The following is a 27,149-nucleotide window of genomic DNA, read 5'->3' on the forward strand; positions in this document are numbered from 1 at the left end:
TGACAGCTATGAGAAAGAAAAATAATAATTCAGATTTCTTTTGATCTGTATATAAGAGTGGCATTTCTTAAGACTTTTTTATGCTGGCAGTTTATCTGCTATTTGAAGACTGTTGTTTTAATGGCAAACTTTCAATTAAATTGGTGCAAATGATATGTAACACTAGTTTTTTGATGCTATGCCTGGTAGGAACTCAATACATGTTTGTTGGAATCATTTATTCATTCAATTATTCATTTGTATGGTCACCAAATATTTATTAAATGTCTAGTCAATGAGTTGAATTATTTGTTAAATCTAACAGTAGGTCACTTTTCTCCTCACCACATTATCTAAATATGGCTTTTTCTGTCTTTTTCTTTCTACCTTTTTTGAAGTTTTTCTTTTCCTAATTAGAGCAATTACTAACCACATGACTTTTTATATATGTGTTGGGGCAGAACTTGGTATTAAACACAGGACCTTAGTACTGAGCCTTACAACTTTTTTTTTTTTTTTTTTTTTTTTTTTGTACAGGGAATCAAACTCAGGATCCTGTGCTTGCCAAATAGGTTCTGGGCTGACATTTAACTTTTCTTGCTTTTTTTTTTTAATTAAAAATTTTTTTTAGATTAAAAAAAAAAAAGGCTGCCTCAGCCTCCCAGAGTGAGTGCAGGGAATATAGGTGTGTGCCATCATGCCTGGTTACTAGTTATGATTTCTTACTTAACCTCTACAAATCGGTCTTCTAACTTTTTGTTTTTTGTTTTGTACTGGGAATTGAACTCAGGACCTCATGCTCACCATACAGGTGCTTTGCCACTGAGCTGTATCTCCAGCCTGTCTTATAATTTTTGAGACAGGGATAATAATATAGACTTCGTTACCTTTTGGGTTGTTGTGAGAATTTTATGAAGAAAATGCATGTAGCATATGTTCATCATATATAGTTGTACAGTAATGAATGTCAGCTGTCAGAAAGTATTAGGTGGCAGGTCCTCACAGCAAATATCCTAAATTAGGCATTTTTTTCTCCATATGTCATGTCAAAGATAGAAACTGAGACTTAAGTAGTTTGCTAGAGGACATAGAGCTAACAAACTGCAAATGTGGTATATTTAAATCTGTAATTTACCTTTCACCTACACCAAAAATCTTTTGACATTTTGTATGATAATTAGAAGTAAACTAGAAGTTACTGTATGGTGATTGAACTTAGCTAATAGTGGACTGTTCTGATTTGCTTTCTGAGCGATAAATCGTAAGTGGGAAGTTCTGCCTTTCTGGGGAAACTCCAGCCTAGTAGGCCACATTAATTTTATCTTAAAAGTGTAGAATGCTAGGGCTTAGCAGGATCTGAGGCAGTATTTTACCTACCCAATTACCTGAACTGTCTCTCTAGTCATCTGGTTAAGGATTCATCAGGTTTATTCTTTAACAACTCCAAAGACAAATCCTTCTTCTCCCCCACCTACTTCTGTGTGTGTGCCATCTCACTTTTCAAAGGTTTGACCATGAGACAGCCCTTCCTCCTGTCAAGCCGAACTCCTTTTTCCCAAACTTCCACTCCAGTTTGGCAGTGATAGCCAAACAAAGTAAGTCAGAGTCCTGTTTCTTTTTCTTTTTCTTTGGTACCTGGGATCAAACTCATGACCACACGCTTGCAAAGCAGGTGCTTATGCCGCTGAGCTAAATTCCCAGCCCCAGCTCCTGTTTCTTAATGCAAACGTTCAGATTTTTTCAGTTTACTGTTTGTCTTAACCCCCAACTGCCTTCTCTTTACCAAGTTAAGCAGTTTCGAGCCTTTGAAGTCATAGCTTCTTAACAAATACAACTGTATCTACTTTCTTTTTTCTTCTTGGGTGATACCGAAGATAGAGAGGTCATCTTCATTTTTTTTTGCTTGTTTATTTTGAAACAAGAGTCTCACTGTGTAGCCCAGGCTGGCCTTAAACTCATGGTGATCCTCCTGCCTCAGCCTCCCAAGTACTCGGATTGCAGGCATGTGCCACCACACCTGGCTGTGGTCATCTTCTGAGCACATTGCTTTTCCTTCTGTCTTTCTCTTAATAAATGGCATCACCATTCACTCATTTGTGCAAGGTAGAACCTAGGAGTTTGTTCCCTTTACCACGTACATGCAGATCATCACAGTCTATCAGCAGGTCTTTTCAGTCCTGTCCCCAAATATGGAATCCATTTCTCCCACCATCACCCCTCACCCTGGCCCAGGCCACCATCATTTCTCCCCTGATTCCTAGCTCTTGACTTCCTACAGTTCTTCTTGTCAGTAGTAAGAGAATTATCCCTGTGAAGCACAAATCAGATCATGTCATATCGAAACCTCACTAAACCTCTTCTGTGATTTCCCATTGCCTTTCAAACAAAATCGTAACTTTTTCCCATGGCTTTCCAAAGTTCTGCTCCATCTGAGGCCGTCTATCTTCCCTGTTGCCCATGCAGCCTCAGTCCTGGGTCTCCTTTGTGTCCTGGGACATGCCAAGCATTTTCCTGCACTTAGCCCTTGCATTTCTGGCTCCTTCTGCCTATACTTTTCTTTTCCTAGCTCTGTGAATGGCTGACCCATTTCATCTTTCAGGTCTCAGCTCAAATCCACTTCTCAGAGAGGCCTGGCCTGATCACTCTTCTGAGGCCTCATCATCCTGTATCTACCTCTCAGATCTGAATAGTCATCTCTCCTCTGAGGATTGAGTAGACTCATAATTGACAGAATGAAAAGGTGCCGAGATCATATTAAACATAGATTTGAATTTAGCTGTTACCACTTCCTGTGTAACTTTAGGCAAATTACATTACTTCTCTGTGCTTCAGTTGCCTCAACTGCCTAATAGTAATCCTGTCTACATCATAAAGTATTGTGAAGGTAAATGAAAATATCAGCAGTGAATGTACTTGCTGTATATGATACCTGGCACATATTGTGCCTAATCTACCTCAAAGCATGTTTAATTCTGAACATGTATAAAAAATTCTATCAATTATGCAAAACAATAACCTTAGTTATGCTCCTACTACCTCATTTTGAAAGCCTATATTGTCATTGTTTTGAGCTGTTATTGTTATTTATTTGTCTCTTTTGTTTCTTGTTTTTCCTCATAATTTTTTTTGTTTTTCCCTCTAATACAGAAAGGATAGATGTACATGGATAGGCTTATGTATGCCTAGAATTTCTAAAGAGTTTACAGGAATTGATTTTATTACATATGATGGTTTGAGCAGCTACTTTGAAGAAAACCAGATATTATGGTAGCCATTGCTGATTTCCTATCATCTTGTTGTGAAGTCCTGTAATGCTTTTATTCTTTGTTTTGATTGGTTTTAGCCTGTTTTATATTATTTAATTTCAGTATATGTGAAGGTATGGACAGCTGTTTCAAAGAGTACAAAAGACATTATGGTAACCATTATTGATTTTCCTGTTGTCTGGTTTTGAAGACCTGTAATGCTTTCATTCTTATGTTTTGATTGGTTTTATACTATTTTATCTTGTTTGAATTGATTGTGTGTGAAGATATGGACAACTATTTCAAAGAAAACAAGAGACATTATGGTAACCACTGTTGATTTCCTGTGGTCTTGTTTTGAAATCCTGTGTTGATTGCAGTGTTTTGTTCTGATATGCTTTGTTCTGTTCTGTTTTGTTTTATTCTCTTTAAAATAAAAAAAGAGAATTCTATTATGTTTCAATCTAATTAATGGAATTTTTTATGTAGTGTGCCTTTGTGCATGTAGCTCATGGCCTAGGTACAGGATAGTTATGTATTCCTTGGCAAGCACTTTGCTGACTGGGAACCCAGGATTTCAGCTCTTATGCTGGGTGATTCTCAACCTAATAGCCCAGAGGTACCAAGCCCAGAGCCTTCATAGGCTCCCAAATTTAAATGATTAATCCTGACGTTGTGTGCCCCATTTCTTGTCCAAATGGATTAGGATGCTATGTCTAGACAGCTGTTTCTCCTGGGAAATCATAGTTGCTTTAGGAGGAGGCACCTGGTTTCCTGTTAAGAATACATAATGGGCTTGTGAGCTGTTGGGGGCTGCTGTGAGGTTGTGTGGCCTGTGGAGCACAGCCTGCTGGCTGCCTCTGTGCTCCTGGGGATGTCTGGGTCATGGCAGCAGCCTTCTTCATACGGGTAGGGTTAGCAGAGCCCACTGTGCATGGGGAAGCGGAAATGCAGGAATCAGCCTTCCCAGAGGTTCTGTGCCTCTACTGAAGGATACTAGGAGACTTGTAGAAGTACGCCTGCTAAGAAGGAAAGCAGAAATCTCTGTGCAACTTGTATACTTCTCGTGAGGCCCTAAATGGTTTCCTTCTCCAGGCTGTTAGAGTGGGTAGAGTTTTAAAATGAAAAGTTCTAGAATTTGATAGCCCTGGGTTCAAATTCTGATGATGCAGTGTCCTTGATCAGGTTACCTAATGTCTAAGCCTTTACTTTGTTCAATGTAAAGGCGGGGATAATGATTCCTATCTTATCTGATTGCAGTGATGATTGAATGATATAATTCATACAGAAATCTTAACCAATGTTCAGTAAATGATCATTCTTTCTATTAGGCAAGGTAGATTAGGATTTCAACTTGACGTTTTTGCTGAGCTTCATCCATACCAAACTTTGAGTCTTGGTTACCCCGTTTGCCAATTGTGTGGCATAAACAAGTTTCCAGCCTCTCTGAATTCTATTCTTATCTATCCTTTGCAGTTTACAATTCCCACCCAGTAGTGATGGTGAAACGGTATCAGAGTTTCTGATACAAAATCAGTTGGTGGAAGTACTCCTTTCCTCTCTCTTTGTCTCTGAAGCATTTGAAATATGGCCCCTTTAAGCTTGTTAAGATTCCCCACTAGCCTTGTATGCAGCTGTGGGCAGACAGCTTTGGCAGAAGGAAAAGGCTGTCTCTCTCTCTCTCTCTCTCTCTCTCTCTCTCTGCTTTTTTAAATGACTGTTTCATAATCTGTTGGTGCAGATCTGCTGCAGCCACACCCTATACTACTCAGGGTTTCTGGGTCTTGTTGCAGTTAGAATTTATGTTGCTTTTGCCCAAATAACCCAGGAAAGTGACTGCTATGAAAAGCGTTACTGAATGCAGAATGGATTTTCTTGCCTGCTCTTTGGGACAAAGCTGGCTCAGGGCTTCTTAACTGCAGAGGGAAGGCCTGCGGGGCCTGGACTGCAGTTGGACTTAGCAGCCGGAGGTTTTCTGGTTTTCATTAAAATTCTCTGGCTGTCTTTCGAGATTGCTTCATTGGGTATGACTGCGGACTGGAGCTATTTGTGCTGTTTTCTTAGCTATGCCCTGAAGACAAGAGAAAATTGAAAATGGGGAGCAGCCTGACTGAGGGGATTTGCTCAGCAATCTTTGCATGGAGGGACCCCTATAATTGCAGAGCCTGAGTTTTTCCAACTCTTAAAGAGAGGAGGCAGACACAGCCTCGTTGGAAATATGTACTGTTACCTCTTGCTTTTGAGGACAAACTTGCTCTTGAGGCCATATGGAGGTTCCCAAGTAGCTGCCAAAGGGTCCCCAAGGTACATTCATAAAATAAGCCAGGTCTGATCATTCTTGAGAGGTGCTGCAGGGAGGTTGGGGTTGAAAGCACTTCTCTCGTGGTGACGGGCTGAATCAGAAAAAAGAAGATTCAGTTTTAAACATTTATTTCTGATTGCTGACAGAATCTCACTTGAGATTGAAGCTTAATTTGCAAGACCTAGGTTCCAGTCATGATTCTATGGTTAACTTTCTTGATGACCTTGAGCCAGTTATATTCCTGAGTCTTGGCTTTGCAGTGTGGTTGTGAGGATTAAATGAGATAAATTGTTTAGCACTCTTGGCATATCATAAGTTCTTAACAAATGGTAGATGGTATTATAAATTGGACTAGGTTTCACCTGTCATTCCAGCTTATCAAAACATATTTCAACTCTGTCATCTAAGGCATTTGCTAGGCATCCCTCCCGGCTTTATGTCATCTATGAATTTGAGGGAAATATGTTCTCTAGGGCAAGCTGGAGCATCTCTTACTGGAAATATACCTCAAAACTATATTATTGTTTCTCACGGAGAGGCATAAGATATCAGATATTTCATCCCTAGGTACCTTAGTAAAAGAAAAGTGTTTTTCTATTATTTTTGATGGATAGAATGTAAGAATGCCACTTTCATTGATCTTAGGTATAAATGTTCCCTGGTATCACTCCCAAGAGAACAAGACTGAGGTCATTTACCTTTAGAATAAACTCCCTTTCCAGGCTTTTCCGTTCTTGATGACAAGAACAGTTTTTTCTGTGTGTTAACCACAGTGGACTGCTCACAGAAAAACTATTAACATAAAACATATAATGTTTACCTAAGAGTGCTTTAAATGTACATATACAATTTAAGGAAGAAAATTAAAATTATGTATCCACCATCCAGTTGATTAACATCGCTGGCACCTTGAATCAGCTTGCATAGCCTTCTCACCAGCGGCCATGATTGTCTTGACTTTCGTGTTCTTCATTCCTTTCTTTTCTTTTTGGTTTATCCACCCATGTTTGTAGTATTAAACACATCATGTAGTTTTTTAAAGACAAAAGCAAGCATTACAAGAAAAAAATAACATTGCTAACATTGCTTCTATTAGGTATAACCTCTAATCTCTTTTAGAGGTTGTAGAAAGGCCTGATGATGAAGTAAGTGGGAAAAGTTGTAAATAAATCCCAGGAAATAACAGTTTCACCGCTACTGGAATATGTTCTGGAAGGTACTAGACATTTGGTTGGAGTGTGGGCATAGACAGTGAGCTGCTGCTCTGTCTTTTCCACCTCTAGTCTCTTTCTAGCCTACCTGCAGTTCTCAGGAAGTAGTCAAAGCAAATTCTCCTGCAGGATGAAGTGAATTCTACCACTAACTGAGACAGGTAGCAGGGAGGAGGCAAGCAGGTGCTTCATCAGCATCAAGACAAATAGAGTCAGAAGAGGATCGAGGAAAGTGTGCCTGTACACTGTGAAGTTAAAAAGAGATGAAATGTATTTCCCTAAAGTCGACCCCTGAACCTAAACAAGCCTCTAGTGCTAACTTTCATTTATTGGAAAGATAAGAAGGAATCGTGAGTTGAATTATACTGTAAGGAAGTAAACGGATACATAGAACATCCCATTGGGCAACTGACTTGACTCCTGTGACAAATCAATAGCATGAAAAAATAGAGTGATTTAAGAAATATAATCAGATTAAGTGATATGCCTCTAATCTCAGCTATTAAAGAGGCAAGAAGGAGAATTGCTTGAGCCTGAACAACATACACCCTGTCTTAAAAAAGAAGAAAAAAAACCCAAAAATTTGTAACTGAATGTAATATGTGAACTTTATTTTGATCTGGATAGTTTACTTAGTTTGCTAGATTTACCATAATAGAATGCCGTAGGCTAAGCATACTGAAATTTTTCTTACTGTTCTGGAGGCTGGAAATCCAAGATCAGATGCCAGTAGTGTTTTCTCATTGGATTACAGAAGGCTTCTCTCTTATACCTCTTCACATAGGTATTTCTCTCTGCTCCCACATCTCTCATATCTGTGCTGTCTGTGTTCTCTGTTCTTTAGCCACTTAACAGTTTACTTCAGTGTCACTTGGGAAGGGCTAGTATATGTACTGACTGTCCTGAGTGTTGCTTGAGTTTTCATATTTCCTGTTATGTTATTGTCTAAAAATTAATGAAAAAAATATGCAATTTTTGGTCATCCTGTATTTAAATAATTGAATTGGCAAATGGTTAAGGACACTGACCAGATTAGATTAGGGCCACCCCAGTGGCCTCCATTTAACTTGGTTATCTCTCTAAAGGCAATATCTTGGTTAGGGCTTTAGCATATGAATTTTAGGGATAATATAGTTCAGTCCATAACAGTGCATTATGGTTTACATTTAGATATCCTCCCAAAGCCTCGTGCACTCATAGATGGAGCCTTTGGGTGGTGATTGAATCATGGGTATGTGATGTTCATCAGTGAATCCACTGATGAGTTTGTGGCTAAATGTGATTTGGGAATTGAAGCCTGGTTGGAGGAACTGTGTCATTGGGGGTGTGGCCTAGAAGGGTATAGCTCCCTCCCTCCTTAATCTTGGTCTCTCTCATTTCCTGACTGCCATGCCATCAACAAGTCTCCTCTGCTATGCTCCTCTAACATGTTGCACTAAATTGGAGCCAGCCAACTATGGACAGAAACCTTTATAAACTGTGGATCAAAAAAAAACCTTTCTTAACTTTAAATTGTGGGAGTTTCCAGGCATGTTGGCACATACCTGTAATCCCAGATTGGGAGGCTGAGGCAGGAGGATTACCATAAATTTGAGGTCAGCCCCTACCACATAGTAAGCTCAAGGTCAGCCTCAACTACATAGCAAGACACTGTATAAAACAAAATACCAAACATCACAGAGTATTGAGCATGAGAGAAATAGCTTCTCTGAGAGTTGGTATCTACATGTTGGAATTTAGCAACATGAGAAAAGAAGGAAAGTGGATGCTTGGGATCCAGCAAAGATCTGAAGCAACAATTGCAGCCACAGGGAGAGTGAAGAGAAAGACTTCAATGAAGAAGAAAAAGGTGGCAGGCAGGGCTTTTTCCCTGAGCCTTGGCTTGGTGCATGAGAGGGGTGACTTGAGAGCGCAGATGCTTGGTGACTACTGGACTTTGGTGGCCTTCACAGCATGGACCAGTGAAATGGAGCTTTGGGTACGGCACACTGCTGTGACTGGGGAGCAATTCAGGGTCACACATCTCCCAGGAGAGAGCAATTGGCCAGTAGCCATCTTGGAGAGGGGCCAACTGAGCTGGGAACTCAGGGCAACTTTGGGCTAGCTCTAGCTAGTGGCTCCTACGGTCAGGGTGAGGCAGAACCAAGTTCAAGTCTGCAGAAAGTCAAGCAGCTTAGTTCAAACTAGCAAGTAGCCAAAGTTCAAGCCGGCAGGGGCTACGTGGAATGTTGCAGGCTGAACAGATCAGGTTCCAGCCTCACTGCCAGAAACCAGCCTGAATTTCAGAGGAGCCAAAGCTGGGATTATCCACTTTCCTGCCTTATATCTATCACTGGTTTGCTGAGATTAATAAACACACATCTGGGCTCGTTCTTCCCATTCTATCTACCTTTGACAGCAGACACATGCTCTGAAGTATATGTTCTTGAATTTTCTTTATTTAAATGGTGAGAATAGTCTGGTATGATGGTAAGAAACCTGACCTACACTCACGGAACTAGCTCATCCCTGAGTGATCTCAGAGCCACCAACCTTTTGGATAATAGCCAAGTGTGCTGCGTGCTGTATATTTCTTGAATGCAGACACACTGTTTTTCAGTCTACTGTGTGGTGATTTAAGTAACACATCCAGCATAGTTAAGTTAAAAAAGTTGAGGGAGTTGCATACTGTATTCCAGTGATAAGAAAGTAACTAAGACATAGTGTAATTATAAAAAGGCATTTTTTACATCTTGGGGGAATTTTATTGTGGACTGTGTGCTAGGTGACAGAAAGAATCACTGTTAGCGTGGTGGTGAACATCTAGTAGCTATTTGGGAAGCTAAAGTGGGTACATTATTTGAGCCCAGGAGTTTAGGACCAGTTGAAGCAAGATAGTGAGAGCTAATAAAATAACATGAAATGAAATAAAATAAAATAGCTGTTAATATTTTAAGGCTTTATGTGATAACAGTATTGTAAGAAGAGGCAAGTTGTGAAGCACATAGGGATAGAATAGTATAATGTGAAATTTATATTATTTAAAGAAAAAATAGAAAAAAGTGAATAGATGGTCAGTATAGCAATTTCTATGAATTGTTGAATCTGGGTAGCAGATAGAAGGGTCTGTTTTTGCATTTGAAAATTTTATAACCATATGTTTAAAAGATTTAGAATCACAACACAAAAGGTTTTAATAGCAGTGGATTTTTGGTGATGATCATCCCCAAAATGTCTGCCTTGAGTTGTATTTTTCCACTTGGTTTGACTTCTGCATGTGGTTGTCTTGTTGGGGTCCTCTTGGCTGGTCTTTCCTCATCCTCTGTTTTTTATATACCATCAGTCTCTAGGGCTTTAAAAAAAAATTTGCATGGGGCTGGGCTTGGTAGGATATGCTGTAATACCAGCCCTTGGAAGACTGAGACAGGAGGAGTGCCGCAAGTTCAAAGGCAGCTTGGCTATCTAGTGAGTTCAAGCCCATCCTGAATACATAGCAAGACCTTGTCTCAAAAAAAAAAAAAAAAATTACCTAGAATGTGAATTCATGAGACCAGGGTACTTGAAAGTGCCTTTGTCTTATTCTCATACTTGATCTATAGTTTGCCTGGCAGTTGCATTCTAAATTGGAAATCAGTTTCCTTTACCATTTAAAGTTACTGCTTTGTTGTTTTCCTTTTGCTATAGAAAAGTTGGAAGGGTTCTGATTTCTAATCTTTTGTAATATAGCCTGTTAGCTTTTTTCCTCTCTGATAAATCATGGAATTTTTGGTCTGCAGTTTTCTGAAATTTCATGGAAACTTCATTTCATCCCGGTGACCTGAATCCTTCATTTCTGCTGAAGTTTGGATTGTATTATTACAAATTTTCATTTTTCTGTTTTCTCTTGGGAATTTAATTCATGAAGATGGAGCTATCCTGTGTTGGCCCTCTGGAACTTCTTAACTTCTGTCCTCTGATTTCTGTATCTTTGTCTTTTAATTTTATTCTCTAGATTTCTTCACATTTATCTTTCTATCCTTTTATTATTGTGCTTTAAAAATATTTCCTGCTATTACGTTGTCAGTTTCTAGGAGTTCTTCATGTTCTCAAAGTGTTTCCTTTTTATAGTGTTCTATTTTTGTTCTTTGGACACAGTTTTGTGAGAATATTATGGTACCCCTCCCCCAGCCTCATCCTGCATTGTATCTGTTTCCTTCAAGTTGCTTTTTTTGCATTTGTCGAGGTCCGTATCCTCATCTGAGGCTTGCACAAAATGTCATTCTGAAAATGATCCTTGGCTCTGTTGTTCCGGATTAAGAGTGGGAGGAAAAAGGTTGTCAAGACCTTGACATTATGGTAAGTGAAAGAAGCCACTCACTAAAGACTGCATACAGTATGACCTCATTTATATGAGAGTCTACAATAGGCAAATCTATACGGACAGAAAATAGATTCACAGCTGCCCGGGCCTGGGGAGCAGGGGAATGCAAAATGACTGCTAGTGAGGATATATAGCTTTTTGGTGGTATGGAGATGAAAATATTCTGAAGTTGATTGTGGTGATGTTTGTACAGCTCTGTGAATATTCTAGACCTTGTATAATTTAGAAGGGTAATTGTATGGTAGGTAAATGCATTTTAAAAATATAATTACTGTTTTAAAATGTTGTCAGAAAACTCGGACTGTAGGAAGTGGATCATTAGTTCTGAGGCTTATTGTAGCGTTATCTGCACAAGCTTTTGTTAGGAGCCTCTGGTGTCAGCATCTTCAGGTTTTTCCTAGTTTGCATCCACTTCCTTCGCAGAGTAAGAGTGTGCCTAACAGAGATCTGATAGTCGCAAATAGAAGGAACAGGGAGATTTTCATAGTGCGACTTTACAATGCTTTGTGCTGAGTGTGTTTTCTTCTCAGCCTTGCTGGGTCTTTCCAGGTTTGTGACACTCTTTCTGTTACAGAAAAACCACAAAGATTCGTGAAAGTGGAGAGGATGGCACAGTGCAACCCCATGTGGTCATCACTAAGGGGTACTGGGTATCAGTTTACAGACGTGTGTGTGTGTGTGTGTGTGTGTGTGTGTGTGTGTATGTGAGTATGTGTGTGCTTGATTAATGGAGGGCCCTGTATATGCTGGCAAGCACTCCTATTCATTTGTGTTTCATCTGGGTCCCTAATCTCCCTTTCCAAATTGTTTTCAAAGAAATACTAGACATTTCTGTGTTACACTCTCCTGAGGCTTAAACCTCCAGAATTCTGTCTTGAGGAGGAGGAGGAGGAGGCACCTAGGAACTTCTTGAGCAGCTTTCCCTTGTGTTCCTTATCCTAGCATCCTATGCTTTTGTCCTAGAAGTACAGGGTACTGCCCGTTCCTGTGCTTTTTAAAGGATTTTATGGTTTTTAAATCAGCTGAATTCTCAGCTTTGCCTGTTTTTGGTTTAGGATGCAGATATGAGTCTGCTAAATCACTTACTGCTTACTCATCTGCTTTCTCAAACTTTCAAAATTTGACACTGTTCTTTATCTGTCTCTGTACTTGTAAGTTCTTTCGGTAAGAGAAAAAAGTGAAGCACTTCAGTGAATTTTTATGGGTGTTGGGGGATAAATGAAATTAGATGCAATTGTATTGTGTGCTACCTTCTCCAGAAACTTTGTGCTTATTTTTTCTTTTTGGTCTCACCCTATCTTATCCTGTTCTCCTGAACTCCCTAGCATCTTCTTTTATGTATGCATTTGCCTCAGAGGCTCCCTTTTAATCTTTTAAGAAGAAGAATCTTCTTATTTTAACATACATCTCTTCTGACTTTAACTCCAGGCAAATTTAAGAAGTCTCTGGTTTGTGCCTACCTGGCATTTCTCCTCACCGCTGCTAGAGAACCCTTGGCTTGCACTTTGCGTGCTGCATTGCAGTCTGTTTCCTGTCTGCCCCACTGGCCTGTGAAGCGGAACTTGGGAGTAGGATTCTGTCTTCTTTTTCTCTGTACCATCAGCACAATGCCTCACAGGCAGTAAACATTTGTTAACTCACAGACTGGATAATTCAGCATTGTGCATCCAGTGGTGGGGACAGACAAGCATACAGTGCCACTATCCTTATTGTCTTTTGCAAGCACCACTGTTTAGTACGTATTAAAGACCAAAAATGCCTTGTTAGCTTGTTGTTATGTAACCCTGCACCTCCTGCTTTCAGCTCTGGTGTGTTTTACCCAGTCAGTGGCAGACGGGGGAGAGAGGAGGTTAGCTACATGAATGTAAACATCTTAATAAAGAAGGAATGGACCTGGTCGGACATGTATTCTTTCTTTCCTCTGATAGAAAGCCAAGTCTACAGTTGGCTTCACACTAGAGAAAAAAAGAGAATGTTTTGTTGTGCCAGCTACTCTGCAGTGATTTCTGCTGCCCTTTCTCTTTGGACAGAGTATCAGGACAGTTTTAGAAATTGCTATCTTCTTGAAAGATCTGATATTAAGGTATTATCTATGCGGGGGTCTACTTTAAAAGCAAATACAGTATGTAACACGTTGTTTCTTTTTTTTTTTTCCCCAATCTATTTTATTTCACACTGTTGTTTCTTAAAGTATATAACCTAAGGTGCTTTACATAACCTTCAGGAGGAACGCAGTAGTGAAGGAGTTGTTAAGGAAATTTGGGATGCTGAATTAACACAGTGAAATAAGATTCCTTACCGCAGACTTTGCAGAGCCTTGTTGCAGTGCATTGCGAACCTCCCAAGGGCATGTGTATTAGACAGTATTTCCTAAGTTGATTTTACTTTTGGTTTGTGGAGCAGGAGCACATTTCAGGAAATAGAGCTCCTCAGCATGATTCCAGCTTTTGTGGTTAGTTTATACGCCTCTTCCTTCAAGGCTTTCCTGTGTATATAGCTTTTACTTTTTCTGTTTCTATTGCCTTCTAGTTGTATCCCCACCTCTCCCCTGCATTAGGAGATCATGGACATGTTTGATCATTTTATCATCTGGGACGCTGACTTGCACAGTTACCTAGAAATATTTGCAGCATTGCATCGGTTCCTTAGTTGAGTCATCCTGGAGTCCAGAGTGCACTGGCAGGGAGCAGCACAAGAGAGGCTGCGGCTTGAGACCATCACTGCTCAGGCATACAGATGGGGGACGGGTGGCAGGCTTCCCATGAGGACTCAGGGCCAGTAGAAGAGGCTGGTCCTGAAAAGCAGAACCACAAAGCAAAAACTGGAGTTGCTAAGAATGTAAATCAAATGTGTTCAAGGCCTGTCGTATGCTTGGGGTGAACGCTGAATACTTACCTCAGTCTTTAAAATGATATTCTTCCCATTTCAGAGATGAGAAAAGGCAAAGTAGAAGTAAGTACAGTAGTATGATGACAAACAAATAAAACCCTTTTCCCAAACACTTCATGGAATAAAAAGTTCTGTAAATAAATAATTATGCTAATGGGGTGATTCCATTGATTAAGCTGTGTGCAAGGTATTATGGGAGAACCAGATGGAAGCGCCCAAGATGTAATGGGATTGAAAAGAGACATGTGAAAAGTATCAAATCCTAGGAAGGAGGGGAGTTCCTAAGCAAGGTGAAGTAAGAGTACAGGGACTGAAGGGACTGGAAACTGAGCATACGGGTAAGAAACAGCATGAAGAATTCAGTATTCGTGGGCCTTGAAATGTGAGTCAGGTCAGGTTGCAGAAGTTGAGGAGGTGTTATAAACAGGCTGATGAGTTTTCAACATGATTTTGAAAGCTAGGAGAAGCCGTTTTTTAGGATTTTTAGTTGGAAAATGAACTGTTTAGCATGTGGTGTGGGGTACTTACCTATGAGTTTGTGGAAAATGAATCTGACCTGGGTAGGGCTGGACACAAAGGTGATTAGCTGCTACTTTTACCAGAGTTTATACAAGATAGGCTATAGTTTGTGTCAGAGCTGTGGCAGGAATGGAGAGAGGAAAAGACTGGTTTGATAAGTATTTAGCAGATATTAGGAATTAGGGAGCAAGGAGGAGTTGAGTGCAATGGGCTCTGGATTCACAAGCACAATTTGTTCGCGAGGGCTGGGAGTAACTCAAGTTGTTGATTGAAGGCTCAGGCTCCTCTACAAAGCCTTCAAAGTGTTTCCTGTATACAGGCAGATCTTGGTGTCCTTAGAGAGACATGGATCCAGGATTTCTCAGTTATCCCCTACAGGAAAGGATGTTGTAATGCTCCTTCCAAAACTCTTTAAAAATTAAATCTGTATCTGAGACCATCTGCAAGCACAAGCAGCCAGCATTCACATTGTAACTCAAGATTTTGGTTGCATGTTAAAATTCCAGTCCTAACCCAAGTTATCAGTATGTCAGGCTGGTCATAACTCAAATGTCCATTGTACACAACTCTTTGTGCTTTCGCGTCCCTCTTTCATTAACCAACATTGCAAGTCTGTTCTCTGCCTATTTTAAGCAGACCCTATTTCAAATGTAGGCTTGTGAACAATTAACTGGAAGATGGTGATATAAGTTTCTCATAAACACCATTGACTTCAGAGCATTTATGGTATATTATATATTAGAAATCTTTTTTTCCTAACTCCAAGAATAAATCTGTTAGATAAAACAGTGTTTTCCAAGCCAAGTTTTCACCAGAATGACTTGAAAATATTTTCCTCCAAATTTTAATCACAAAAAAATTTCAGGACAGAGAATATATCTTAGTGGTAGAACACTTTTCCTAGCAGGCATGGGACCTGAGGTTCAAACCCCAGTATACTACACACATACACATACACACACACACACACACACACACACACACACACACACAAAGGAAGAAATTAAATTTGAGAGTAATAAAATAGACATCCACCTACATTAAGCAATTGCTGATATTTTTGCCTCATTTCCCAAGTACATATGCATATGTGCATGTTGAACCATTTGAAAGTAAGGTGCAAACATAACACTTCATTCCAAATGCTCGTTTCAGCAGTCTATCTTCCAAGAATAAAGATGTTTAGCCGGGCGTGGTGCTCACGCCTGTAATCCCAGCACTCAGGAGGCTAAGGCTGGAGGATCGTTGGGAGTTCGAGACCAGCCTAGGCTACAAAATGAGCTCAAGGTCAGCCTGAACTGCACAGCGAGACCCTATCTCAAAAAGACAAAAAAAAAAAAAAAAAAAAAAAAGAATAAAGATGTTTGAGACAGTACAATTATTGTATCTAATTAATGATAATACAAAAACCAAAATTGTCATATTTTCCCAGTTGTGACTAAGTAATGATTTCACTTAGTTTTTAAAAATCTACATTACAAATAAAAACATTCTTTTTAATAGTTTAGATTCCACTTCTGATTTGGACAGCTTTTCTTTTTTATTTTAAAATTAACAAATAAACAATACTTCTAAAATATAAATAACACACACAAAAAAATAGAGAGTACAAAAATCTAAGTAAAAAGTTGGAAGCCCATTCTCTCTTCTTGTAAGTTAACAGATTTTCTTAATCAGGATATCTAGGAAAGGAACATAGTTACTTATCATTGAGAATGTCTTTGGATGAATTTTATGTAATTGACCCAGCATTTGGGAAACACTTGTGTAGTACTGTAAAGCGTACCTACACCCATTGAGTTTATGTGAGATTAAACCCAGAAGTACTTAAAGAAGTACCTATAATATGTTAAGCTGTGTGCTAGGGACCATGACAGTCTAATGAAATAATGTAAAATATGTGGTTCATCTTCAAAAACATCTTGTTGGAAGAGATAAAATTGACATTTATAGAGTCATTAGGAGAAAGGGGATTAATATTTAGGAAGCACTTACCATAGGCCAGGGACTGTGGCAGGTGTTTTTCATAACTATCTCATTTAAATTTCACAGCAGTCCTTGAGGTAGGCAGTCCCATTTTCTAGATGGGTGAAGTAACACTTTGAATATCTTGCCCAAGATCATTCAGCTTATTAGAGATGGAATAGAGCCATAATTTGAACCTAAATCCATCCGAGTCGTTAGTCCTAGGCTATCTCTCAAATGATGGCCAAGAATGACACTGAATTTCCTACTAAGAAGTACTCTTAATCCTCCTCGCACCTGGCTTATGTAAGCTGGTATCATAAAGGTTCAGAGGAGAGATCACGGAGGACTTTGTGGAGATGGCCCTGAAGGAAGACACAAACTAGGACCGGCAGTGGGAAGCTAGAGATAAAAGGGGTGGGAATGGAGTGGGGTTGTGTCCCATGTGGCAGAAGAAAATAAGCATGAAAATAGGTGGTAAGAATCTATTTCCTAGAACACTCGTGGCCAATTGCTCCTTAAAATGTCTAGGCAAAAGAAGAGACGCAAAATGATCATGCACTTAATCTCCAGTTTCAGTTTTGCTAAGCACACGCCCCCTTCTCGCTTCTATGTAAGTGAGTTCTGTGTAACTGGCATTTAAAACTCTTTTTAGTTATGGAGAATGTATTCTGTACAGTTTTTCCACTTACACTGCACTGTGATTTATTTCACTGTCCACGTGCTTTCCTTAAACCTACTGTGAACATAGGATGGCAGTAACTGAGGGTCCCACAACTAGCCGGATCCATGCCAGATGTGCAAACAGAAATGACATTTGAGCAAAAATCAGTAAAAGGAGTGTGTATGTGAAACAGAGCTAGCTTACACAGCAAGAACAGAGTCTGAGCTGGCTCTCTTGAGTTCTCTGATGATTCCTTCCAACCCTGTCCTGACTGTCTTCAGCAGCTGGAGTTGAGAGATCTGCAAGTGCTGCTGCTGTGTCTGTGGTCACTGGTGCTGTAGAAAGAGTATGCACTTAGGGGCCGATGCAGACCCGCGTCAACTCCTAGACCCTCTGCCTGCCAGTTTTGTTTTTTAACCTTGGAAACATCATTAACTTTGTTAAGATTGTCTTACAAGTCTTTGCAATTTGTAATTATGCTTCCTCTCTCTGCCATCGTGAAATTTATGCTCTGCGGTGGATAATTCTCAGTAGCAAATAAACATTCTCTAGTATTTCTTGACTGAGAACAAAGCAACAACCCCCAAACTGTCAAAACTTTTCTAATTTTGTCTTGAGTATTGCAGAATAAATTCATTTTAATTTGAAAATCTGTTGACATTATATTGCTTTAGCACTAGCTTCCAGTTCTCTTTCTTTCCTGATTCAAACTTGTAGGTCACTCACAGTTTTGGCTTTGACTCTCCCCACATTCACAATCTTCCCGTCCTTAACGTGGGCTGTTCTTGCCTGTGTCAACCACTAATCTTCCTGTTGTCAGATCTAAGGTCAACTTCTTTTTAAAAGTCTTACGTATTTTCTCAGTAACATTCACAAGGCTGGTCACTAGTTTCTTTGCTCTTTTCACTCTGCTTTCCTGGTTACTTCCTACCTCTCTGGGTTCTCTTTAAGTCTCCTTCTCTCCCCAGTGTCTATATGGTGTTGTGCCCAAATTCTATAATGGTTTCTCTCCTCGTCTCTGTTCATTCACTCCCTATCCAGAGATACCCTCTCCTAATCCAATGGTTTTAAATAACATCCATTTGCTAATGACCCTCAGCCTTAAACTCCCTATGGAACTTCAGATTCATGTCCACAGGGATGTCTAGGAGATGTTTCAAATTTAGCACGGCTGAAAGAGAACTCCTGAACAATCCTCCCCTTCAAACATACTGTTTCCCGAATCTTCCCACCTTAGTACATGGTACCCCTGACCCCATGTGCACAAGCCAGAATATCTAGGCATTACTTTTTATTCTTTCTTCCTCATTCTTATCTAATCCTTCAGCAAATTCTATCCTCTTTATCTTCAAAAACTTTCCCAAACCTGTGGGTGCTCACACCTATAATCTCAGTACCCTGGGAAGTAAAGGCAGGACGATCATAAATTTAAGCCCAACCAGGTCAATTTAGTGAGACTGTATCAAAAAATTAAAAATAGACTGGGAGTGTAGCTCAGTGCGAAAATTCTGGGGTCAATCTCGAGTACCAAAAACAAAACTCAAAAATATTTCCAGATTTATCTTTTCCTCATACACTACCAGGACCCTATTACTCAACTAGATGCCTCGAAGTAATCTTGTAAATGTTGTTTACATATGTTTAATGCTACAATACCCTCTACTGTAGGGATTTGAGAAGATTGTTAAAATTGTAATTTGTATCTCACTTAACACCTCTCTCCCGCACTGCTTTCAGAAGTGTTAGTTCCTTGCTCAGACTTTCCAAGATCTGTGTGACTTGTTCCATGCTCGCCTCAGTGCCCTCTTCTGATTTTTGATGCGCTTAGCCTCAGTGTCTCTTGGTTCTTCAAGGTCAGTCTCATTACAGGGCCTCTGCATCAGCTGATCTTTTGGCATAAAATGCTCTTCTAATCTTTGGGTATGTGGCTTTTTCATATTCAAATCTCACATTATATTTAGCTACTTCAGAAAGGCCTTCTCTGACAACTCAGACTAAAATAGTTCCTTTGTCCTATTTTAATTCTCTGCTAACACCTGGCACTTTCTGATATTATTCTTGTTCATTTATGTACACATTTATTTTCCTATGTATTCAATGCCCCATTTTTATGTTCAGTGGGAGGAGGACCTTGTCTGCTTGTTGAACCCTGCATCCCTGCTCCTGGGTCTGTGATTTGTATGTAGTAGATGCTCAATAAAAATGCACAGAATGACTAAATATATTCTTGTCATCTGCAAAATGGAGAAATTAGTACTCATGTCTCATGAATTGCTGAAGACTTATTTTTTTGGTCTAAGTTGATAATGCACATAAAGTGAATCTGTGTCTAGCGTATTTAAAAATTAATATAGAGATTATATATTTTTAAGTATTTGGTTCATTGTAGACTTTAACACAGATTAGTTCTCTTTCTTGTAGTCTGAGTCTCTGCAGTATTTTATATTTAAGTCATCTGCCCTTCAGATAATTGAAAAGTATTTCTTGTTCAGCTATGACAATTTTTTGTGGAGAAGAAAAAATTTAAAAACATTTGTTCAGTGTGTGATAGTTCAGAACCATTTTTCATATCTCTTCTATTTTTCCCTTGCCCAGTACAAAGTCACCTCATTATAAGAAGGTTTGGTTTTCTCCTGAGAATTTGTAATTTTCTTCTCTTTGGATACGTGATCTTTGCCCGTTAATTCTTCTTTGGATCAAGGTGTTTGGTGGTTTGATTTCTTCATCCTGACATTTACTTTCTCTGAAAAACACCCCAGCTTCTGGGTATATTAATCAGTTTTCTTTTGCTTTTATTTCATAAATATTTACTTAGAGTCTGAAGTACCAGGCAATAAAGACAAAAGTAGAAATTTATAAAGGCCTCTGCTTTAAGGTCCGCTGGAGGAAGCAGGAAAGGTAAACCGAGGAGGATAGCAAAGGTCTATGACAAGTGTCGCTGTAGAACCCAGGGGAGTCACAGAGGCGAGATGCACAAATTCACGTGGGAGGCCAGTTCTGAGTCCCGGCTGCTCACCAAGGTGTAGCGCATGAACCTATCTGGGAGCTCGGCACAGCTGGTGATCTCAGTGTGGTGGCAACAGAGAGACCATGAGAAGCAAAGCCAGAGGGATGTGTGCCCCTGGGTCATGGAGCCTCTGTGAGCCCTGCTAGGGAACTTGAGCTTCTTCCAACAGTAACAGGAGCAGCCAGTGACACTCATGGAGCATTTGTTGTGCTTTATGAATTAACCTGCGTGCCCACCTATGTTGTTGGTTCTGTTATAATCTCAGTTTGCAAATAAAGGAGCATAGGCATAGGCAAATTACCCAAGGTTGCCCAGCTCACAAAAAGCAGGGTGGGATTCTACCTTAGGTAATTTGACTCCAAAATTTGCCTTCTTAAGCAAGGCTCTGCCCTTCCTTTTACAGATGACTTTGTGGAAGCCTCTGGGAGCTCCTGAGAAGACTTAGGAGTAGTAATGACAGGATCCAGTCAGTTCACAGGAGAGGTTGTAGCACAGTCACACTCCATCTCATGCAGGGGTCCTTTCTAAAACATCAAGGGCTGCAGATGCTAAGATTCTTCTTGACTCAGAAGGATGTTTGCTGTGTTAGCTGAGACACACCTCATCTCAGCTAGACCAAGGCAGCTTTTCTGGTGTCCTAGGAGCGGAAGACAGAGGCCTTGGCAGTCAGGCCTATAATCTATGCAGAGTTGGTTTGTGTGGAGAGGCCCCCGCTGTTTGAAAGCAGGAAAGATCCACAGTACAGCAGAGACGGAGGTCCTCCATGGCGACAGCGCAGCCTCCTTTCCTCCCTCAGGCCCACACTCAGTTCATGGCAGCGCTGTCTGCACATCCTTGGATGTGTTTCCCTCTCTTCCCTGTTCCTTTGTCTAGAGGCAAGTTAGGCCCGAGTCTGAGGATCTGCAGAGAGGCAGTGGACGGGAGGAAGTAGGGGCGGGGAGCAGCCAGCATTACAAGTAGCTGCTGTTCCACAGAGTGCAGCCTCAGTGAAGGGGAGCAGTGGGCAGGAGAAGGACAGGGGAGGTATAAAGGAGACTGAATATTCTGGTCCTAATGACCAGTTAGGTTTGTTTCCTTCAGGCATTTTCAGAACTGAAACTTAATACACCACTCTGTCTATTTCCAAAGTCTAGTAAAATTCCTTCAGATTTCTAATGACATCAGTTTTGGTAACACAAGAGCCATAAGCTCTTGCTTATGGTTACTGGCATAAGCCTAAGGATTATGAGCAGTGTTAGGGTCTTTGATCAAGCTACCCCTTTTGTCACGGTTGTATGTTGTTTGTTTAAAAACATACATTATATGAGGACTTTAGTCACCCTGGAAACAAACCACCACTGTACTGACATAGAACATGTGTCGAGTTCTCTGGTTTTTAAAAGTGGAAATGATTTTGTAACAACTTTATCATGATTCTATTATGATTACAGCTATGATAGAAACAAAGCAGAACTACTCAGTATATAGGAAAAGGAGATAGAGAGGAACACACCAAAACCCTGACAGTGATTGCATTCTTATTGGCAATTTATTTTTCTCTAGGGCAAAAAAAGTGTCTGTGAGATGTGCAAAATGTTAAACATTTGTTTAAAAAAAAAATAACTTAAAATGTAAAAAGCTGTCTGGAATCTTATAATCCTCAGTATTATATTATAATTTTTACTTTTGAAATTCCCTTTTTCACATACACACTGATTTTTCATAACTGCAGTCTTAACAAATGCAGCTTTGTATATTTTCATTTTATAGCCAACTGTCAACATTATTTCATATTTCTAACATACTTTTCATAATTGGCATTTCTAATGGCCATCCCACATTCTATGGTATAGATGTTCTGTACTCTGAACTCTCTGAACATTTGGATTGCTTCTAATTCTTTAGTCTTTTAGATGAGATATAATGAGAATGTTTGTTCAGATCGCATTTTTAGTTTGTTCAATTCTTTTTTTTTTTTTTAGCACTGGGGATTGAACTCACAGCCTTGCGTTTGCCAAGCTGGCACTTACGCTGCTGAGCTACCCCCCCCCCCGCCCCCCCCCGCCCGGCTTGTTCAATTCTTAAAGTGAATTCAGAGCAGTGAGCTCACTGCATGAAAGGTCTATTACTGACTCTGGAAAGATCTTATTTTCTAGAAGAGCATTTTAATGTGAAAAGTCACCAGCCTTGTACCTGTGTTTCTACTCTGTATTTCTTTCACCACTAGTAAGTATGATATTTTAGTAATGTGTGTTGTTTCTAAATGTCATATTTATGACTAAATCCTGTTATTAAAGAAAATTTAGGAAGGACATAGATAAACAGGAAAGTAAGCTATTCCACCACCCAGAGGTGAGGATTTTTATTTATTTATTTTATTTACATTTTTTGAGCCTGGCCTGGGACTCATGGTGAATCTTCTCCCTCGGTCCTCCTAGTACTGGAAGTAAGGGCATACAGCACCACACCCAGCGAGAAGTGTTAAAATACTTTTCTTTCCAAATACTTACTTCATAATGTTGCTTCCTGTGGCTCTATGAAAATGTGTAGCCACTTCTCTCTGTTGTTGGACCAAGGATTTACTCCTGCAGTCTTGGAGGTCTAACAAGGTGGTCTTGTGCATAAATCTTGGTGCACGTCTTGGAATCATTCCTTAGAAAAATTCCCAGACGCAGTTTTGCTTGGTCAAAGAGTGTGGACTTTGTTACGGTTTTTCATGATTACTGAAAACTTGCTATGAGGGCAGTTCTACTTTTTATGCTTCTCTTGTTAATATGTGGATATCATTCTTGGAGAGCCATTTATTTATCTTTAGAAAGGTTTGGACTCCTGAATTTTGGTTCCTAAGCGTGTTGATTCTGGGATGAAAATCCCAAATTCCAGGTTTTCTTCAGGATTTCCCTCAGATTCCGGAAGTCAGTAACTTCACCTACTTTCATCTTCCTTCCTGTCTTTCAGTGGCACCTTTCCATGCTGACTTGAATTTTCTAGACTTTTTGAAATCCAGAATTCTTTGAAAGACATAGTTTATTTTAACTTAAAAATTGCCCCCCTTTTCACCCATTTCTTCAAAAAATACTTATTGAGTTCCAGTTTGAGAAAGTCAAAGTTGAAGAAGATGGATAATTGCAACCCCAGTGTGATGAGTGCTGGGTTGTTGCTTACGGAGGGTTGTTGGAAACCAAAAAAGAAGACATTCATTCTGCAGCGAGGATTTTGGAAAATATCACAGGAAAGGGGCATCTGAGCTTCTTCAAAAAGCAAGTCTTCAGCAGGAGAAAATGTGTGGTAGGGAGGGGGAAGAACATATGTAGAGATGTGAAGGCCAGAAAAAACAGGGTATTTGGAGATTTGGAGAAAAGAGATCTTTGTGATAGAGCAAGCAGTGAGCAGGGATTGCTCAGAGGTGAATTGGAGTCATGGTGTAAAGAACCTTGTTTCACTGAGCTTTTATTTTTGAGACAGTGTCTCACTATGTAGTGTAGGCTGGCCTTGAACTTGCTTATGTAGCCCAGTCTACCTTGAACTCATAGCAGTCCTCCTGCCTCAGCCTCTCAAATGCTGGGATTACAGGTGTGTGTCACCATGCCCAGCTAAACTTCTTTTTTTTTTTTTTTTGGTACTGGGGATTGAACTCATGACCTTGTGTTTGCCAGGTAGGCGCTTATGTTGCTGAACTAAATCCCCAGCCCTAAACTTCATTCTTAAGGCTAGGATTTAACTTTTGGGAAAACACTTGACAGACTGGCCACAGAGAACCTGGCTAGAAGACTATGGTGAGAGCTGATGAGGGCCTTAGCTACTCTAATGCAGAAGGGGATAAAAGTTGAACAGAGGAGGGATTCAGGCTACATTTCTGACAGAAAATCTGCAAGTCTTGTAGTAGATGGCTGTTTTGGTTACTTTTCTCTCATTGCTGGGACAAAATAGCCAACACCCAAAATTAAGAAAGGAAAGGTTTATTTAGTTCACAGTGTGTGGAGGTTTCAGTCCATCATCAGCTGGCTCCACAGCACGATGGCATGGCACTGGTGCAACACTTCAGATGGTAGAAGAGAGGAAAAGAGCGGGTGGAGAACAAGCCTCTTCTCTTCCCTTATATTGTATACAGGCTATCCCCCACTCTGGGCAGTGTAGCAGTCACACCATCTAGGTGCTCTCCTCTTGCACAAGCTCGTGACATTTAAAGAGTAAGGGCCCTGGTTCCCTTTGAATCCCTAAGTTAAACTTCTGAAGGTCTCAAGTTGATACAATATATCAACCATAACAGTGGCTTAAGGCAAGCTCTGTGTGTGTGTGTGTGTGTGTGTGTGTGTGTGTGTGTGTGTGTTTGGGTATCCACATTGAGGGTGAATTTGTATCCTTTCTTCTCATAAGAATTTGCCAGGACACAGACAAGACAATGTATAGGAAAACACCAAGCAAAGTAGAAGAGCTCTACAGATGTAAATGTTTATTGATAGTGACAGCACCCAAGAAATCCTGTCTAAAAGATGAAAAGGGATGGTGTATGCAACGCATCTGGGCTCTGGAGTAACAGTCATTCTTTTGTGTGACATGTGACCTATCACAAACTTGGGAGACCAAATTGGGTGAATTCCTATATTTTATCTGCATTGATTTTGGTGTCAGAGTGTGTAGACAGATATTTGCCTTTTACTTTTCTTCCTGCTTCCAGTGAGAAGGGCATCACAACAGCTGAGGGGAAGGGTCCAACCTGACCTTACAGGCTTCCGGGAAGGAAAGAGACAGACACTTTAATTGTTGCTGGACTTCTGGTTGCTGGGGCGAGACCTGTTGCGGGAAATGCTTGACCCTGTTCTGGGCTTTGGCCCTGACTCCTGGCTGCTGAGGAGGCTGAAGAGGCTGATAAAGGAGGCGCTTCTTGTTCAGCCAAACAGGCTTGGGAAAACTGCTGCAGAGGACAGATTAGACCCTGAGTTAGAGCACACAAATGGGAGGGCAGCAGGCAAAAATCTGGAGCTCTCTACAGTGATACTGTTTATGGTTGAAGGAAAAAAAGAGGGAGCATTGCCTGGTTGTGCAAAAGATGGAAACAGCAAGTTGGATCTGGAAGGACCTTTTGAAAATCTGTTCAACAAATATGTTTTGCAGACAGGAGCTCTTCTTCTTGGAGGTGGATTAATGAGTGGAAAGGGTATCTTTTTGGTTCTCCAAGGAAATAAAATGCCAGTATTTCCAGGTACATGCATGTCTCTTTGTTAAGCACCTGCTCCCAGCTGCCATGGTACAAACAAATTGATTCTGCCTGGGGAGTTAACTGAGTGGGAGCCCAAGTGGGTCAAAGCAGCGGCTCATTCCTTCTCCTCCCACCTGTCTGTGGAAAACCTTGCCTGACCAACCTTTTCATGATGCCAAATGAGAGAACTGAAGACAAGTCAATGTTTGTTTTGGTCATTCCTGATGAAAGGCTGTTTTGTGGATTGTCATCTTCTTTTATGTTTGGAATTCCAAACCTATTTTCTGTTTTTAAAAAATAGGAAAATGTAAAAGACAATACATAGAGAATAAAATCAGTCAGCCAGGCTGTACATGCCTGTAATTCAGCACATGGAAGGCTGAGGCAGGAGAATCACTGTGAGTTCTAGGCCAACCTGGACTACATAGTGAATTCAAACTGGCCTAGACTCAAAAAATGAAAAAGAAAAACAAAAAGATTGAAGAAGAGAATAAAAATAAAATATTTTGTCTTGAGTTTTGAAAATAATATTGGGAAGCTCTTAGGCCTGCTTTATTTTTCATTTTTATTTCTTTGAATTCTTTTAAAATGTCCAAAGGGCTGATTTTGAGGGCCTTCATTATTCCGCCCAGCTGCCCCTGATGAATATGCCTATGGCCTTGCCCAGCAGGGATTTATGTTTGCAGAACTTATCTGTCCTGGGAGCAGCTCTGATTTAGAATCAGGGGACCTGTATAGTGTGCTGATTTACGTGCCATTTGGTTTGAGGTAAGTCATTTTTTTGATTTTAGACCCCATCTTTACAAAATGGGAAACAAAAAGCAGATTCCTCCTGCTGCTTCAGGGAGATCCTGTCAGGGTGCAGTGAGAATAATTTCTAAGCCCTACAAATACATGAAAGTTAAAAATAAATTGATCTATTGGCTTTGAATCCATTGGTTTTGAGGGATGTTGTTCTGAAGGAAGGGATGTTTAGGGACTTGCTGTGCTTTGAAGCAGTTGAATAGAGAAAGCAGGGTTGCACACAGTAAGCTGGAAGAGGCAACTCTAGAGTTTGAGTGGGACATTTCTTTGGCTGTCACACGGTGGGGGACAGCAGTGCAAACAAAAAGACACGTACAGAGACACAGCACCCCGGTTAGACGTTTTAAAATTTAAGTTTATTGGTACAATTTAGATATACATAATGCACCTGTTTATTATAGGGAACTTGCACCTGTTCATGACATAGTTCCTCTTTTCTCATTTCCCTCCCTTCCTGTCAACCGCTCTCCTTCCTTATTTCAAAGCTTTGTTTACATTTTATCTCTTTTTCTCACTTTTTTCTTTTCTCTTTCATCTCCCCCCTCCTTCATCGTTCCTCTTTCCTTTTGAACAATTTCTTCCTATTTGACAATGTGCATGGTATGTTTTGGTTCTTATTTTACACTTTCAGTTTCTCCTATCACAGAGACAATGTGATGTTTACATATGTGTCTGATTTATTTCACTGAAGTGTATGGTCTCAAGGTCTGTCCATTTAGCTATAAATGTCTTAAGTTTATCCTTTATGGCAGAGTAGTACTCTATTGTACAGTAAAACTGCAAACATTTTTTTCATTCATCAGTTGAACATTTAGGACTTAGCTATTACAAACTGTGCTGCTATAAACATCTATGCACACATATTGCTGTGGTATGATGCCTTTAATTGTTCCAGGAAGAAAACCAGAAAGGGAATAGCTGGCTCAAATGGGATCTCTAATTCTAGTTTTTTAAAGAATTTCCACACTGATTTTCACAGTGTTTGTACCAGTGTACACTCCCAGCAATTGTGGGGAAGGGCTCAGCATTTGTTATTGGTTGATTTC

At 40.1% G+C, this 27,149-nt stretch overlaps 1 protein-coding gene across 3 annotated transcripts in view; it reads left to right on the plus strand.

The window, feature by feature from the left end:
• The window catches only part of Rab30 (RAB30, member RAS oncogene family), a 91,039-nt gene that overhangs the window by 25,702 nt on the left and 38,188 nt on the right, over positions 1 to 27,149 (plus strand). Inside the window, exon 1 of one of the 3 annotated variants that reach the window (XM_013151170.3) lies at positions 10,398 to 11,051. The exons of the other annotated variants lie outside the window; for them this stretch is intronic. The gene's annotated coding sequence lies outside the window, so the exon portion shown is untranslated. Of the gene's footprint in view, positions 1 to 10,397; positions 11,052 to 27,149 lie in introns of those variants that run through there. 3 annotated transcript variants of the gene reach the window in all.

Source organism: Cavia porcellus, unplaced genomic scaffold, assembly GCF_034190915.1.
Source record: "Cavia porcellus strain 051 isolate PalLab524CR breed Dunkin Hartley unplaced genomic scaffold, mCavPor4.1 scaffold_9, whole genome shotgun sequence".
NCBI classification, from domain to species: Eukaryota; Metazoa; Chordata; class Mammalia; order Rodentia; family Caviidae; genus Cavia; species Cavia porcellus.